At 44.9% G+C, this 18,803-nt stretch overlaps 1 long non-coding RNA gene across 1 annotated transcript in view; it reads left to right on the top strand.

Moving 5' to 3' along the window:
- LOC135050814 (uncharacterized) overlaps positions 1-14,496 on the top strand; it is a 41,401-nt gene extending 26,905 nt beyond the window's left edge. The window contains exons 2-3 of the long non-coding RNA XR_010241841.1: positions 11,929-12,001; positions 13,566-14,496. This is a non-coding gene — a long non-coding RNA (uncharacterized LOC135050814). The remainder of the gene's footprint in view (positions 1-11,928; positions 12,002-13,565) is intronic.
- Positions 14,497-18,803: the final 4,307 nt, after the last annotated feature.

Genomic DNA, 18,803 nt, shown 5'->3' with positions numbered 1-18,803 from the left:
TAAATCTGTAATAAAATCCATCGACAAATGGGTCCAAGGTCGACGGGGAACAGATAGTGGAACCAGTTGCCCCGCAGGCGACTGGCGGGATACCTTATGTTGAGCACACTTTGGGCAAGATGCAATAAACTCCAAGACGTCCTTTTTCAGAGTTGGCCACCAATAGGACCTAGAGATAAACTCCAGGGTTTTTTGGATACCTGTATGTCCGGCAAAACGGGAAGCATGGGCCCAATGCATGAGCTTCTTCCTTAGCATCGGTTTCACAAAACTTTTCCCTGATGGGGGCGTAGAGTCCATCCCTACCGTGGAGAATGCCAACGGATTTATAATAGGATGCTTGTCTGAAGACTCTGACTCATTTTCTTGCTCCCATGAGCGGGAAAGGGCATCGGCCTTGCGATTCTGAGAGCCCGGACAGAACTGGAGTTTAAAGTCGAACCTGGAAAAGAAAAGTGCCCATCTGGCCTGACGAGGGTTGAGACATTGTGCGCCTTTCAGATATAAAAGGTTCTTGTGGTCTGTAAGTATGGTGATTGAATGAGAAGCTCCCTCCAACAGATACCTCCACTCTTCTAGAGCGAGCTTGATGGCTAGCAACTCCTGGTCGCCAATGGCATAGTTGCGCTCAGCTGGGGAGAACTTTCGGGAGAAGAAACTGCAAGGGTGTAAATGGCCATCTTTAGCCCTCTGAGATAACACCGCTCCTACTCCAACAGAGGAGGCATCCACCTCTAAGATGAAAGGAGAGTCGATGTCAGGCTGTTTCAGAACAGGCGCAGAGATGAACCTTTGTTTTAACAGATGAAATGCTTGCATGGCTTCTTCAGACCACTTGGACGGGTTAGCACCCTTCTTAGTGAAAGCAGTAATAGGCGCCACAATGGTGGAAAAGTCTCGTATAAACTTTCGGTAATAGTTGGCGAACCCTAAGAACCTCTGGACCCCTTTGAGGGTTAAGGGTACCGGCCAATTTTGGATTGCTTGTAGTTTCTCAGGATCCATCTCTAGTCCGGAACCGGACACAATGTACCCTAGAAACGGAATGGACTTGACTTCAAAGACGCATTTCTCTAATTTGCAATAGAGATGATTGACACGGAGACGGGACAGAACCTCTTTAACCCAAAAACGATGTTCCTCTAAATCGTTGGCAAAAATGAGGATATCGTCTAGATAGACCACGACATGACGGTATAGAATGTCTCTGAAGATCTCATTGACAAAATGCTGGAAGACAGCTGGAGCATTGCTCAATCCGAAGGGCATGACGAGGTACTCATAATGTCCGTCACGGGTGTTAAAGGCGGTCTTCCATTCGTCACCCTCACGGATCCGGATGAGATTGTATGCACCTCTCAAGTCCAGCTTTGTAAAGATGGTAGCTCCGCTAACTCTGTCAAAGAGCTCAGTAATCAGGGGTAAAGGATAACGGTTCTTGATGGTAATGTCGTTCAAACCTCTGTAGTCGATGCACGGCCGCAGACCACCATCTTTCTTTTTTACAAAAAAGAAGCCTGCGCCGGCTGGAGAAGAAGAAGGTCGAATGAACCCCTTTGCTAGGTTCTCTTTAATGTATTCCTCCATAGAATGCGTCTCAGGCAGAGACAACGGATAAGTTCGGCCTCGAGGTGGAACCTTCTCTGGAACTGTATCAGATATTGTCCTACAGTACGTGACCCCTGGCGTAAACGGAGAATCTCGGATGAAGCTGAGGTTACCCGGCCTGGCTCGTCGAAGATGCGCCTGAATGTTGACACGAATGCAGTGTAAGAAGATAGCAGGGTGTCGGACCTCTCCCATAACGGTGATGCCCAATCAAGGGCTGAGCCACTGAGAAGAGAAATAATGTAGGCAATTTTTGTACGGTCACTGGGAAAATTGCCAGGTTGTAGCTCAAACTGAATCTCACACTGGTTGAGAAATCCCCTGCAGAATCTTGGAGATCCGTCAAATTTTGCTGGCGTTGGAAGATGAAGACGTGGAGCAGAAATGGGTAAGGTGGGTGGGGTTATAGCTGGAGTCACTGTGGTTGACGCACCAGACGCGCCTGATCCACGGAGAGTTGTCTGAATCCCATCCAGCCGAGTAGAGAGATCCTGGAGACAGCGGATGATGTGGCCCTGTGCAGCCTCCTGATGTTCTAGTCGGGCTGCCAGTTCTTGCATCGGTCTGGCCGCTTGATCCTGGTCTCCGGCTGGATTCATTAGGTCAGTGCTTACTGTCACAACTGAGGGCCTGAGCTGACGGGAGGCAGCCTCAGTTGTAGGGGCTGAGATGTACCGGAACCTGGGAGGTTGTATCAGACCCCTGGACATGTAAGTAACATGAAGAATAACCGCCCGAAGGCGTGACCACGACAACTTGAATAAAAGTCAATGATGTTTATTTATGACAAACTCCATGCATCACAGTAGCAGTAAAAGAAACATAAAATCAGCAGAGAAATAATACAGTTCCTGGGTACTACAGGGTGGCAGGGGCCACAGAGCTCTGGTAGTATGAGACAGTTCTTATTATCTGCGAGTTGGAAAGTCCTTACCAGGTCCGACTGTAGCAATGAAGAAAGCCCAGGATCGTACCAGCTGGTGTTCCAGGGAAAGCTGGACTGCTGTAAATAAAATAGCTGCTGTGGGTTCTGGTTGGAACCAGACAGATGTTGGCACGGAGTGGATACTGGCTGGAACCAGTTAAATAATAAATGAAGCTTGAGAGCGATGCAATATGAATGAAATGTAGAGCTTGAGAGCGGAGAAATAATAATACCGGTGGAGAGTGGTAAACTGTAGAAAGGACACCGGCCCTTTAAGAGAAGCTGTACTCTGCTGGAAGCTGGGCTGGAAGCAGGTAATGTTGTGGCTGGAAACAGATGAATCCAAAATGGATCGGAGAGTCAGGCTACACCGCAGGTGGAATGCTGGTGCGGGGCTCTATGGTGGAAGTCTTGAGACAGGAGCTGGAACCTGGAAGACAATCACAGGAGAGAGACAAACAGGAACTAGGTTTGACAACCAAAGCACTGACGCCTTCCTTGCTCAGGCACAGTGTATTTATACCTGCAGCAAGGAAGGGATTGGCTAGGCAATTATGCAGATTAACAATACTGACAACAGATTGGAGGAAATGATCAGCTGACAGAATCCAAGATAGCTGCGCCCATGCAGACACTTGGAGGGAAGTTTGGTTTGTAATCCATGTGGTAATGAAAACAGTAATGGCGGCGCCGGCCACTGGAGACAGGAGACGCCAGGCAGACAAGTGCACATCCAACCACGCGGACACAGCGGAGGCCGCGGCTGACGTAATCCACTCTGACACTCTGCATGCAGAAGCTCAGGGACGGCGGCGGAGGCCGCGGGAAACGCCATGCCAGATGTATTATGGCGTTACTGTGACAGCGTCTCAGAGAGACAGGAGAGGATGCAGGAATGTGAACATTAGGATAACAGATGGGATCCGGTGCTGGAGCGCTGAGCCAGCCTTAGGAGGCATCTGATGGGTAAGAAATGGCGTCCAGATACCCGGATCGTGACACAATGCTGGTAATCTCGTCATTGTGTAGTGGGGCCGGAATGACGTGATTTCGCTGCTGCACCCTGGGACCGCGCCTATTTGGCGTCACTGTCCCCTGCGTTACCCCCTCATGCCACAGCCACGCCCCCCACTCTACCATCCTGGCTGCCTCTTCCATGAGGAGGCAGCCAAAATGCAGGCATGTATGGTGTACATTTCTATGTGAATAGGGGGAATGGTGGCCAATAATCCCTATGCCATCTGATGGCAAACATATGGGGCAGCATGGATGGTGTAATGGTTAGCATTACTACCTCACAGCACTGGGGGTATGGCTTGAATTCCCACAATGGCCCTAACTGTGTAGAGTTTGTATATCCTCCCCATGATTACTCCGGTTTCCTCCACAATCCAAAAATATACTCCCAACAAAAATGAACCCTAGTATGTAACTGTATGCGTAGATATGTGTTTAGGGCAGACTAAATGGGCCAAGTAGTTATCTGCTGTCAAATACTATGCTTCCGTGTTTATATAGCGTTCATGCTGTGAGCACACCGCATGTAAACTAGAAGATCTCCATATGAACAAACCCCTAGGTAGTGCGAACAGGAATCTTTATGAAACTTTTTTGCTCAACTATAGAAAAGAATTTCCCAGGACTAGGCATACAGCATAATCATTCAGGTATGTTATCTAATACTGCTCTTAAGCCACAGAGTAGATGTTATTTGTTAGGGTCTCCTGCCCTGTGCTGCCACGTCGTCATGGCAACCGGGAGACAAGTGCTAGTGGAGTAACCTGAGCGCAGCTGATACTCCGGTTCGGGTCTTTTGCTGTGCAGTGGTTATAGGCTCTGTGCACGGCAGGGGATCCGGTGCTGGTTTTTGTGCTCACAGTCTGTGAGGTCTGAGTGGGGCGTGGACAGCACCTGCTTTATAAGGCCTCTTTTCAGGGTAGGCAGATGCTGCTGAATCTTTGTTGGTTAGTCAGTTCATGAAAGTTAGCCAGTACTGTGTAGCTTTGTATTTGTTTGTTGCTTACTGCAAATAGGCCTGGGGATTTGGTATTACACTCTGCCAATCCAGACCTAGCAGTAAGACTGGAGTCAGTCGTTTAGCTTGCTGGGGTTCTGTTACTACTCTGTGAACTTAGCAAGTTTGCGGCTGTATTCTAAGACTTGCCTGTCTAATCCTGTCTCACTGTGCTAGGTGTCAGGGGTCAGTTTAGTGGCAGTAAGCTAAAACCTGTGCACTGCAAGTGAGAATTAGGATTGTGGAGATTCTCCTTGTGTCTATCATTCCATCTCTGACCAAGGAGTTTACTGCCACACCCGTTGGTAACCCTTTAGGGTTTTGCTGTTGCCCTTAGCAACAGCATTTCGGGTTCTCTACGTATTAAAACACAACATCTTGCTTTTTCCATCTGGGCAGTTCTAATACAAGGGAGATACCCAGTTCCTTAGCCTCTGGGCTTCTCTGTTCACTTTCTGTGTATTTTGTTACCCTATCACCTTCTGTGTACGTTATGTCATATCCCCCAGTTTGTCTGTGAGTCCATCTGTTTTGCATAACAGTTCAAACACCAGTACATTCCTGCAGACACTGGAGTGCATAACAGTTCTGACACCAGTACTTTACTGCAGGCACTGGTGTGCATAACATATTCAGCAGCCTAATACTCCTGTTGAAATTTTGTGGGAATATGGAGCATACCCCTCAAAATACGTTGCAACAGGTGGTCGATCAGGTGCAGGTCCTGACTCGACAATTTAATGATTTGTCCATTAAAATGCACACCTCCCAGGCTGCTGGCGGAGCTCCCGCAGCAGCAGCACCTGCAGGGGTTAAGGAGCCGAAAGTAAATCTCCCGGATCGTTTTTCTGGAGATCGCTCGCAGTTCTTTTGTTTCAAGGAGAGCTGCAAGCTATATTTCCGGCTTAGGCCTCAGTCTTCTGGGTCGGAGATTCAGCGGGTGGGCATAGTGATTTCCTTGCTACAAGGAGACCCACAGGTCTGGGCATATGGGTTGCAGCCTGACTGTCCGTCGCTTAAAAGTGTTGATGCTTTTTTTACGGCACTGGGCATGTTGTATGATGACCCTGACAAGACGGCCTCAGCCGAGGCTCAGATTTCGATCCTTAAGCAAGGGCGAAGGCCAGTTGAGGTTTACTGTACGGAGTTTCGGAGGTTGGCCCATGATACCCAGTGGAATGACCCAGCCCTGAGACACCAGTACCGAAGAGGTCTTTCTAACCAGATAAAGGACCAACTGGTACAATATCCCTTGCCTGATAGCTTGGATCAGCTCATGCAGTTATCCATCCGGGTGGATAGACGGCTGAGAGAGCGTAGGCTTGAAAGGGAGACTGAGATTTCCTTCCTTCCCAAGGGAACCTCAGACTCTGAGGAATTTTCTGAGGAGCCTAAGCAGATTGGGGCTACCCGCCTCTCCTCGCGTGAGAAGACGCGGAGGAGACAGCAGGGGTTGTGTTTGTACTGTGGGAATAAAGGTCATGTGGTAGTATCATGCCCAGAAAAGCCGGAAAACTTCAGGGCCTGAGGGTGATGGGAAATATCCTGTCAGGCCAGAAGTCAGAATTTCCCAAGAAGACTTTTATCATTCCGGTGACCTTGAAGATCCTCGGTCAAACTGTCAAGACTGAGGCCTTTGTGGACAGTGGGGCCGACGGGGTTTTTATGAACCGCCAATTCGCCCTGAAACACTCTGTTCCCTTAGTACCCTTGGCATCGGAAATTGAGATTTGTGGGTTAAACGGGGAACCATTATCCCAAGGGTAAAATTACCTCTTGCACTAGCCAGATTTCTTTGTTTATTGGAGCCACACACTCTGAAAAATTGTCCTTTTATGTGACTGTCTGTACTTTTGCCCCATTGGTGTTGGGGGGTTACCCTGGTTAAGGGCCCACAATCCTCAATTTGACTGGGTCTCTGGGGAGATTCTTAGTTGGGGTACTGATTGTTTCAGGAGTTGCTTGAGCCTTCCAGTCAGGCTCTCGCAGCTAAGTTTGCCAGGATTGCCAGGGTGTTATGCAGATTTTGCGGACGTGTTCTCCAAAAAAGTTGCAGAGGTACTACCTCCCCATCGCCCCTATGACTGTGCCATTGATTTGTTGCCAAATGCTAAGCTTCCCAAGAGCAGGTTGTACTCCCTGTCACGTCCTGAGACTCAGGCTATGGCAGAGTACATTCAGGAGAACTTGGCTAAGGGATTTATCAGACCTTCACAGTCTCCAGTTGGGTCGGGGTTCTTCTTCGTGGGTAAAAAGGACGGTTCGTTGCGACCCTGCATCGACTTCAGGGAATTGAACCGTATCACGATTAAAAACTCATACCCACTGCCTCTCATTTCGGTCTTGTTTGACCAGCTTCGTACTGCCACCATTTTTTCTAAGATTGACCTACGCGGTGCGTACAATCTAATCCGAATAAGAGAGGGGGATGAATGGAAGACTGCCTTTAATACCCACTCAGGGCATTATGAATATTTGGTGATGCCTTTTGGGCTCTGTAATGCCCCGGCAGTCTTCCAGGATTTCATGAATGATGTGCTCAGGGAATATTTGGATAGATTCTTAGTTGTATACTTAGATGACATCCTAATCTTCTCCCATTCCCTGGAGGAACATCGGAAGCATGTACGCTTAGTCCTCCAGAAACTCAGAGACCACCGGCTTGGGGCGAAGCTGGAGAAGTGCGAATTTGAAGTTCAGCAAATCGCATTTCTAGGATATATTATCTCCCCAGAAGGTTTCCAAATGGAGGGTTCCAAGGTACAGGCAGTCCTGGATTGGGTGCAGCCCACTAGTTTGAAGGCGCTTCAGCGTTTCCTGGGCTTTGCGAATTTTTATAGACGATTTATCGCTGGATTTTCGTCTATAGTGGCGCCCTTGGTGGCACTCACTAAGAAAGGGGCGGATGTTGCTCACTGGTCTTGTGAGGCTAAAGCGGCTTTTGCCCATCTCAAAAGGGCATTTGTTTCGGCCAAGGTGCTGCGACACCCAGATCCAGAGCGTCCTTTTGTGGTGGAGGTGGATGCCTCTGAGATGGGTATTGGGGCAGTGCTTTCTCAGATGGGAGTGTCTGATAATCGCCTTCATCCCTGTGCTTACTTTTCCCGTAAACTTTCGCCTGCCGAGATGAATTATGACGTGGGTAACCGGGAATTGTTGGCTATTAAGGATGCACTCGAGGAGTGGAGACACTGGCTTGAGGGGGCTAAGTTTGTGGTCTCAATTCTCACTGACCATAAGAATCTGGCATATTTAGAGTCAGCGAAGCGTCTCAATGCCAGGCAGGCACGATGGGCTTTGTTTTTTGCTTGCTTTAATTTTTTGATAACATATCGCCCTGGGTCAAAAAACATCAAGGCTGATGCGCTCTCGCGGAGCTTTGCTCCAATCCAGGAGACCACCGAGGAGCCGTTGCCCATTGTTTCCCCATCATGTATTAAAGTGGGCATTACCCAGGACCTCTTATCATTAGTCCTTAGAGCACAGGAGCAGGCTCCTCCAGACCTTCCGGTAGGTCTTTTGTTTGTGCCTCCTAGGTTAAGACAGCGAGTGTTCCTGGAATTCCATGCCAAGAAGTCGGCAGGTCACCCGGGTATTGCCAGAACTCGGGAGTTGCTATCTAGGGCGGTGTGGTGGCCCTCGGTGGCTAAGGATGTGGATCAGTGGGTTCGGGCATGTGACATCTGTGCCCGAAATAAGACTCCTAGAGGGGTTCCTGTTGGCCCATTACATCCACTCTCTATCCCATCTAAGCCATGGACCCACATTTCAATGGATTTTGTGGTGGACTTGCCCAAATCCTCGGGGATGACAGCCATCTGGGTTGTCGTTGACAGGTTTTCGAAGATGGCGCACTTCGTTCCACTGGTTGGGCTGCCATCAGCCAGACGCCTGTCTGAATTATTTATGCTGCATGTTGTGCGTCTCCACGGGTTGCCACTTGATGTGGTCTCTGACCGCGGATCCCAGTTTGTGGCCAAATTCTGGAGGGCATTTTGTTCCGATCTCCAGATTTCTGTCAGCTTGTCGTCAGGCTACCATCCGCAGTCTAATGGGCAGACTGAAAGGGTGAACCAGTCCTTGGAGCAGTTCCTCAGGTGTTATGTCTCCAAGTGTCAGACTGACTGGGTTGCTCATCTGTCCATGGCGGAGTTTGCCTATAACAACGCGGCTCACTCTGCTACAGGGATCTCTCCCTTCCTTTGTGTGTATGGGCATCATCCTAAGGCCAATTCTTTTGACCCCCTGGACTCCACGCCTGGTGGTTCCTCTGTGGTTTCGGTTCTTAGAGGTATTTGGCGGAAAGTGAAGAAAGCCCTTGTGTCTGTGTCATTAGTGACCAAAAGGGTTTTTGATAAGCGGAAAAGACCCTGCAGCTTCAAATTAGGAGACTTCGTCTGGTTGTCTACCAAGAATTTGAAGTTGAGACAGCCATCTCATAAGTTAGGGCCCCGGTTCATCGGCCCTTATAAGATCACCAGGGTTATCAATCCGGTGGCATTTCAGTTAGATCTGCCCCGTTCTTTGGGTATCAATAAAACATTTCATTGTTCCCTTTTAAAACGGGCGATTAGTAATCCTTCTTCCAGTGGAAGACCTTCCCCTCTTCTGATACGTGGCCAGAGGGAGTTTGTTGTTGAAAGGATTCTTGACTCCAAGGTGGTTCGGGGTCGGCTGTCATTTTTGGTGCACTGGAAGGGGTATGGCCCGGAGGAGCGGTCGTGGGTGCGCAGTTGTGATCTTCATGCCCCCAGACTGATACGCTCTTTCTTCTCGCAGTTCCCCGATAAACCCGGTGGTAGGGGTTCTTTGACCCCTCGTCAGAGGGGGGGTACTGTTAGGGTCTCCTGCCCTGTGCTGCCACGTCGTCATGGCAACCGGGAGACAAGTGCTAGTGGAGTAACCTGAGCGCAGCTGATACTCCGGTTCGGGTCTTTTGCTGTGCAGTGGTTATAGGCTCTGTGCACGGCAGGGGATCCGGTGCTGGTTTTTGTGCTCACAGTCTGTGAGGTCTGAGTGGGGCGTGGACAGCACCTGCTTTATAAGGCCTCTTTTCAGGGTAGGCAGATGCTGCTGAATCTTTGTTGGTTAGTCAGTTCATGAAAGTTAGCCAGTACTGTGTAGCTTTGTATTTGTTTGTTGCTTACTGCAAATAGGCCTGGGGATTTGGTATTACACTCTGCCAATACAGACCTAGCAGTAAGACTGGAGTCAGTCGTTTAGCTTGCTGGGGTTCTGTTACTACTCTGTGAACTTAGCAAGTTTGCGGCTGTATTCTAAGACTTGCCTGTCTAATCCTGTCTCACTGTGCTAGGTGTCAGGGGTCAGTTTAGTGGCAGTAAGCTAAAACCTGTGCACTGCAAGTGAGAATTAGGATTGTGGAGATTCTCCTTGTGTCTATCATTCCATCTCTGACCAAGGAGTTTACTGCCACACCCGTTGGTAACCCTTTAGGGTTTTGCTGTTGCCCTTAGCAACAGCATTTCGGGTTCTCTACGTATTAAAACACAACATCTTGCTTTTTCCATCTGGGCAGTTCTAATACAAGGGAGATACCCAGTTCCTTAGCCTCTGGGCTTCTCTGTTCACTTTCTGTGTATTTTGTTACCCTATCACCTTCTGTGTACGTTATGTCATATCCCCCAGTTTGTCTGTGAGTCCATCTGTTTTGCATAACAGTTCAAACACCAGTACATTCCTGCAGACACTGGAGTGCATAACAGTTCTGACACCAGTACTTTACTGCAGGCACTGGTGTGCATAACACTATTGCTGATGATATTAAAATAGAATGCATTAATTCTGATTACACAGATGTGAACACTATTTACTTGCCTCGCATATAAATGTAACTCTATCATTTCCTGTTACTTCATTACTGTGTATACATTGCAGTCCCTAGCTTAACAACCTCTAGCGTGTCTTTCACTGCTTGTAAAAATACCTACTCAGTTACAAGCAAGTTCTACTACCACTTTCCAGTTTATATCTCTCCATAAGGGTCCTGGGGTAATACTGAGTTTATGTGTGACTTACAGGTGTACAGAGAAAGTATCTATAAAATAATGCTGAAATTTGTGTTCTGTTATCGCTTAATAGTCACGTTGAAGTTACCCATGTAATTCAGTTCCATATTATCACAAATCAGGACCTCTTGTAGTAAGACACTTGGAGAACCCAGCTGGAAGCCACTGTACACCACCCAATGAGATGAGGGATCCTGGCTGTTGGAATTCTGGCTGGAGACCCTATTCGAGATGCCAGTGTCGGCATTTCCGAATAGTGTCGGGATTCAGGAGTCTGTATTATGACTTCCGGGATCCCGAATAAAGGGTTGGATTAGAAGACAAATGCAGCTAAAATACAATTGACTTATGTATTGCTATTGTATAGTTATTTAATCATATACAGTAAACTTAATAGCATTTCCATGGATAATAGGAAGTGCATTACTTCATGTCCTCTATTCTCTGCAGACACATTATTATCATAGATCCATACACCTCAAAATGACATGGCCATCAGACATAATGCAGTCTTTTAGATGTTCTCTGTTTTCCATCATACAATCTAAGTTACACTCCAGGAAAAGAACAGACATATGAGAATACAGAAGTGATACTGTGCAGATAGTCCCTCTATTTAATTATGAGACATTTAAAAGGGACTACCTCTGAAAATTTGTGATTATTAGCAGCTAGATTTATGTTTTACAATATTTCTTATCCTAAAGGTTTATTCTCATATGTTTCCCTTAGCCCTCATTTCTAAAGCCTTGATTGGTTTGTAATTTGCTTTAACTGAGACATTTTAAAGGTGCATTAACACTTGCCGAGAAAGTAAACAACATCGCTCATTTTCACCCTTTCTGAGCGACGTCGTTTTCTTTCTCGGCAAGTGTGTATGCCGGTGCCAACAAGCAAAGCGCTGCCCTGTGGGTTGTTAATGACCCTCGCTGTCGTCCGTGCATACAGCTCAATTTGGACTGTCGTCCAAGAGCTGCCTGCATGGCCCTGCCACGCCGTGACGTCACTGAGCGATATGGTCGTCATATCGCTCAGTGTGTATGCACTGCCACCGACCGCCCAGCCCAGGAGGTGGAAACCCTAGACAACATTGCTCATAGAGCACATGGCCTAGTGTGTACCCATCTTAAGCATTAACATGCATGTGGGGGAATATAAAAATAAAGTGCTTGTTATACAAACAAATACTTCATTCACACAGCAATTAATATTTTCCAGGATAACATACTGGTGGACATATGTATATAATATACAAATTAATCTTTAATACTGTGTAAGAAGGAAAGGACAGTCACAGACAGCCTTGGGACATTCATCTTCAGTATCTAATCTAAATGTGTTTTTGTTTATTTTAGGAAGTTATGTGGTATTAAGTGAAGTGCTTACTTAAAAGAAAAAATGTACAGGCGTTGCAACAACTACAGTACGGTATGTTGTATTTAAATGTAATATACTATGGTGAAGGAAATTCTGTTGTACTTAAATTCAATTACTCATTGAGTACTGGAAAATGTAATGATGTAGACTACACCCCGTCTGAGCAGATTTACCAACGCAGCTCCTGTTTTTCTCTAGTGGAAAATGACTCTAGATTAAGCTCAATGATTATTTTCATTGCGAGAACTGGTAGCAATTTTCCTTTAGTGCAAAAATTGTAAACTTTGATAAATTGCTGCAGAGAGTTTACTCTTTCAGCTCAGACATACTCAACGTAACGTATACAACCGCGAACAAAAAATAAGCTACACAGAACTGCTGGGAACTTAATTATGGTGGCCTTCTGCAATGTGTAGGCTAAGCAGGAACTTACACACATACAACACAATTATTGAATTACCCTGAACAGAGCTGTTTTCAGCTTGGTAACATTAGTGTAATAATACTGAATGCCAGCTAACAGGTGGCACTGGAAAAAAAATCAGCCCCTTGTCTCCTTTGTTTACCTTGGTGCAGTATAATTGTTGTAGGCACCAGGGGCCTAATTTAGACCTGATCGCACCTCTGCGAATTTGCAAAGGTCTGCGATTGGATAGTCACCGTCCAGCCACAATGAAAAAACGCCAGTGCAAGTCTGTGTACGCTGTGCCAAAAGCTTTGCAAACGCCGGACATCTGCAAATCCGTTCGCATCTCACTAGCTAAAGAAGGATTTTTCCAGTTTGTGCAGTCTGTGCATAGCTCAGGACTTACTCCTACAGTGCGATAGAAACAGGCTGATCGGGGCCCTAGCTGACGTCACACACCCTCCCTGAAAACGCTTGGGGATGTCTGCGTTTTTCCTGACATTCCCAGAAAACGGCCAGTTACCACCCCCAAACACCAGCTTCCTGTCAATCATCCTGCGTTCACCTAGCAATCAAAAAAGATGCAGGATTTTTTTTGCAGTTTGGCCTCGCGCGTGTGCATTATGATCCGTATGCCTGTGCGGGATGCAGTCAAGGTCCCGCCGGATGGAATCCCGGCGGTCAGAATACCGACACCGGAATCCCGAGCGGCACAATCCTGACATATTCTCCCTCTGTGGGTGTCCACGACACCCATAGAGGGAGAATAAATTAGTGTGCCAAGCGTAGCGAGGCACCATGCCCGCAGCTTGGCGAGCGCAGCGAGCCCACAAGGGGCTGCGTTGCGCTCACCCCCTTTTTCGGGATTGCGCCGGTTGGGAGTCCGGTGTCAGGATTCCGACCGCCGGGATCCCGTCCGGCGGGATTACGTATTGATCCCGCCTGTACAGTCATTCAATAATTCGCCACTGTGCAAGTTCACACAAAAGCAATCAGGTCTGAATTAGGCCCTAGATTCTAATATGCACTGTTTTCTGTGTAGCCTAATTGTATATACAATACCTTTTCAAGATTCCCCAAAATATATTGGGGCTGGTCAGAGAACAGTGGTGTTAATGAATGGCACAATCACACTGGCCACAGCGGTAGCCAATGAGATAATAAGAATGTTAACAGCAGCTTATTCTATATATTCTGATCTTTTGGCAGGTTATTCGGCTGTCCCCTCATATTGCATTCAGAGTATCTGTGAGAGGGGGAATGAATCCAAGCAGGAAGATGATGGGAAGAAAAGGGTCTCCCAACAGCTCAGTGGGGGATGGCAGCCTACTGATGAAGAAAGATTGGGATGTGAAATGGTCCTGTCTGTGAAATGAGGTTCAGACATCCTAACTCTTCTTCCATTATCAACTTTAGCATTAAATTTGATTTTTGCAGGTATGAACATAATATTATTCTCTGAACAGGAAAATAATTGAAATGAGTGCAAATGTAATCCACGTTTGAAATAACTGAGAAAGAAATAGCAATATGCATAATAATAATGCTTTTCTAATACTTTATTCTGATGAGTTTGTACTCAATAGAGTAGGATTATATTGGAGTAATGAACTGCATATATTTTAAAAAATAACCTCTTCCATTTAAATAAAATTAACCCCATGGCTGCGGAGAATGAGTGGGGCTCGTCATCTGCATACACCTTATAAACTGTGGATGTCCCACTCTTCTGCAGCAAAATGCCCCCTGGTTACTTAGCTTTTCTCCACTGGCACAAATCCTACTTGGGGAGTTCCCAGGATCACTGAGTCCGTCACTTTTGAAAAAAAAAAAAAAACTTCAATCATATTGCCAGAGATGGGGTAGGGACTTCAAGTCTGTATATCTCCCTAACCTTGGCACCTAGGTAGAAGGGTACATACTTGTTTGAAAGAGAAGAACCTCATAGAGATTACTTTTTTATTATTATTATTCCCCCTACACTTCAGAAAAATCATGGATTCCATGGAAGGGAGCCATTCTCCCCCCCAACCTGGCTTCCGTGAAGTGAGGTCCACCCATTTTTCAAAAGAGGGCCACCCTCTTTCAAATGATGTGTCCGGTTAGTACTCATTGCCTGGTGAACACCTATGATCACTGCACAATGTTATGCTGCACTATGGGAAGTGTATTTAATGTTTCACATAATGACACCAGCAACTATGTAGGCATCCATATCACCTGTGGTCACCAGTCGATATTGCCCAGCACTAGATGTCAGAGGGCATGTTGTGCCCCATCTTCCTCATACTAGCCACACACATATGCTGTATTTAAAGAAGGGATTTTCCTCTTTCAAACAATGTGCAACCTTAGTAGTTATTGTTTGTTGATCCCCAGACAATATTTGAAGCAGCAGTCAAAAAATAAAATTTTTCCACAGACGGAGGGGGAGATGACTGAAGACCTTATATCCCCCAACTTGTATCAAATAAAAAGAAGTGGTTCCTCATTTATTGTGATGGGTTGTATAGTTTTTAAAATAGTAGTCCTTGTTGGGTTACCAAATTCTTACTACACAGCAAATTGAGACAGCGAAAATGTGGAGAAACAAAATGTGTTTTCAATTTCAAGTGCAGAGATTTTTTTTGTCAAACCCTACACATAGAGGGGTAAATGTAATTATATCTGCGTTGTCAGAGATATGGGACTTCAGGCAAGAATGACCATATTTTTAAAGTGGCAATCATTTACACAGCATAACCAGGTTGGTTTTGCCTTGTAAATGATTGCTGCTTTAAAAATACAGGCATTCTCGCCCGAAGTCCAGCAACTCTGACTCTATTACATTTACCCCAGAATACTGCCTTTTACTATTTTGGAAAGGTGGGTTGTTGGTGAAACAAGAACCACAAATTATTTCTTTGTGGTTCTTATAAGATGGAAAAAACATCACATTCGTTTTTGGTTCCCTTTCTTGATATTGCAATAAATACTATTTTTTGTTACATTTGAGTTAAAGTTTTCTGGATGTGTTAGAATGATTAAAATGCTAAATTTTCTGAAAAAGACAAGGTATAATTTGTGTGGATCTTATTAAGCTGACCAAAGGTCTTTACAAAGTAATCATGTTTTGCTTGTTTCTATGAAAAATAAGTGATGTTTTGCTGTGTGTGTGTGTGTGTGTGTGTGTGTGTGTGTGTGTGTGTACTTTGAAGAGAATCATTCCCTGACAATATAGATGACCCTGTATGTAGCACTAGCATCCTTTGTTAAGATACTCCATTGTTATCAAATGTGGCCTGTGTCCAATTTTCGTACTCTGTGAAAAAAACAAACAATAGAGATAAATTTAGCCACTGCTGGGAAAAGGATCCACTTGACTGTCCGACCAGCCCTTTAAAGCCACGCCAAACAGCAACTTCCTTTATTGTCCTGAGGGATATTTAGTTACACATCTAAACCCTGAATTCAGCTTGAAAACCAGGTCACCAACTTTATGCATAATATTACACTGGTAAGTACTGCATGGTAAGAAAAGAACATAACTCATATCTATCAGGAAACATAATATATATATATAAGTTTGCAGAAATATAATTTTCAAAACATTTGGGTCTGTTACTTAATATTCCTGAAGGTACCATGCAATCTATGGATCAGACTCACCACAATTTGTGGTGGAAGATTCGAATGTAGATGATGAAGGTACAGCAGCCCAAAAAAGCTTTCCTATGATCACCTAGCACTGCCACGTTCTCCACTAATTAGAAGGGGCGAAAGTTTATAGCGCCTGACTCTTCCCAGTAGCGTTTGTACTCATGTATAACCTGAGGTGACGCATGTGCATGGCGAGGGTCCAATAGGAGGAAGTGTGCATTTGAGGGTTAACACTAGGCTTACAAAACTAGCCCTTTAATCCAGGAAACTCATGTATTACACAGGTTCTGTGGCTGATTAAAACCATGTGAAATGCAGGTTTGAAGTCAGCCAGACACAGAACCTGTGTAATTCATGAGTGTCCTGGTTTAAAGGGATGGTTTGGTAAGTCTACTTAACACCATCTGAAGATGGCAGTCAAGCTCTGAAAACTGAAAGTTTGATGAGCAGTTATCCCCATACTAGTGTATGGCAGGCAGCATTTGGCCTGTAGTGCACACATGAGAAATCTGTGATATCTCACTGCTTAATGGGTCTACTAATTAAAAATGTGAAAAATTCGGAAACTATTGTTTTGTCATGTTTGACGGACTCATTCAGGTTATTGAATAGGACCCATTACAGTGGCAGCTCCAGAGGTGGGGCTGCAGCGCAGTCCAAAATTCAAATAGGGGTGACACACAAACTGCCAGTGAGTCGCGGCCAGCATTTGGAGTGGCAGCTGGTGTGACTCTCCTGTTTGAATTTTGTACTGCGCTGCAGCCCCTCCTCTGGAGTCACAACTAAGCCCCAATATGCTTGACAATGAGGAGCAAGTTTAGCAGACTTGTAATATGTAACATTTGTATGGTACCTTGTCATAAATGACCAGTCTTAGGGGCTGAGTCTGAGGTGGGAGTAAAGTGAAAAAGAGCAAGTAACTGTGCACCTGGACAAACGATGTTGCACTGAATAGGGTGCAAATTAATTTATCTTTTTTTGCATGCAGGATAAATACTGGCTGCTTTAGCGTGTAGCCCACAAATACTGGCCAGCTTTATTTTTACACTGCAATTTAGACTTGAGTTTGGGCACGCCCCTGTCAATTCTAAATCTCTCTGCAGGTTTCACATCTGCCCCAACTGTAGAGCAGCATGGATTTACCAAGGTGCACAACTACTTGCTCTTATTTGTTTTCCTCACAACTCAGAATCCGTCCCTTAGTCTTCATAACTTTCTAAATCATACTGGTTTTGTGTCGTGTAATTCTTATAGACTTGTATTAGGAGGATGTGTAAATAGGATAATGTAGCAGTTTTCGTTAATTTCAGATTTGAAAAACTATAGTTTAATATCAGGGGGTAATTAAAGGATATGTCCAGTAAATACAATAAAGAAGCATTTTATGTTCTGAAAGTTAGAACCGTCTTGAAACACATCTATATATAATATTGCTTCTTTTATGCACACTGCCTCAGAATGTAAGACTGCTCGCCCACGTTAGGTTTGGCGGTTCATGTGATTATGACTCCAACCACATAATTAACCATGATTTAAAGACCTTGTAAATGTGATAATCTTTGGTCAGTCATGTTATAAAAATAGCCTTATTTGCTGAGTTTTGACCTCTCACCCCACAACTGTATGTACGACAAGTTTGGATTGTTCTACATTTACCAAGGACTATTTCCTAACAGTTCACTAATCATCCCATACATGGGGCATCCACTATAAGGGGCTGTGATTTAGTTTTCTATTTGTTTTTCCCTGAATCAGCTCTTAAATAATGTGGGAGAGTTTACATTTCCTGGACTTATGACTTTTTATAACCTTAATCCTATGACTGTAGATGATTTTATTAACATTTCTGACCAATGTGTTCACTATGCAACTTCTTCACCTCCCAAGCCTTAACTTCTGAATTCTGCAACCTCCTACACTTGACAGTAATTATTGTGGAAACTCTTGGCAAACATTTTATACTAGTTCTTCATAGAAATGTATGCAAACTAATATCCTCATAGGGTCTTGAATTAGTAATATAATTAAAAGGACAAAGGCTATAGTTCTTGACAACTAATTGCTAAACAATGGACTTCAAATGTCTGTGACAAATTCCCAGGTCTGTTTTCCTAACTTTATTCTATATTAAATCAAAATACATTTTTCAAACTATTGCCTTAAGAAATTGGTTGTGTATGTGAATGATTGGGCAGGCAGCCAAGAAACAAGATCTCACTCTTGGTAAAGGAAGAGCATTGTTCACTAAAATAGATTGTCTTTGTATGCCAGAGGAAATCAAATTGTAATCAAGGTCTGAGAATCCACTGAAGTCATAAAGACTGTCTTGCTTCTGTGTTTGGCAGCATTACATGTTCCCAGGCATATTAAATATAATTTGCGTTTACATGAGGAATGAACTTTATTATATTCAAATTTTGAGCAAAATGAAACAAAGTTAATTTGACCTTAATTTGTTTTTTGCAGTTGTTAACTAGTAATATGAAAATGCTTTGCTTGCACTCTGCAAACCCCATGTATTAATGGTTCCCTTTTGTGCTTCGAAATCTATTTTCCTGTGTATCTGTTCACTTCTGACCTTTCCTAAATCTATTGCTGTGTTGTTTCCTTCCATTCTGCCTTGTTATGTACAGTAGTAGAGAAGATTATTGTATCTTTTCTCATTGCACTTTAGAGATGTATTCACATTTACCTTGTAACATAGGTGGTCATTCCGAGTTGTTCACTCGCTAGCTGCTTTTAGCAGCATTGCAAACGCTAAGCCGCCGCCCTCTGGGAGTGTATCTTAGCTTAGCAGAATAGCGAACG

This window comes from Pseudophryne corroboree, chromosome 2, assembly GCF_028390025.1.
Source record: "Pseudophryne corroboree isolate aPseCor3 chromosome 2, aPseCor3.hap2, whole genome shotgun sequence".
In the NCBI taxonomy this organism is placed as follows: domain Eukaryota; kingdom Metazoa; phylum Chordata; class Amphibia; order Anura; family Myobatrachidae; genus Pseudophryne; species Pseudophryne corroboree.
This window is presented reverse-complemented; position numbering and strand designations above follow the sequence as displayed.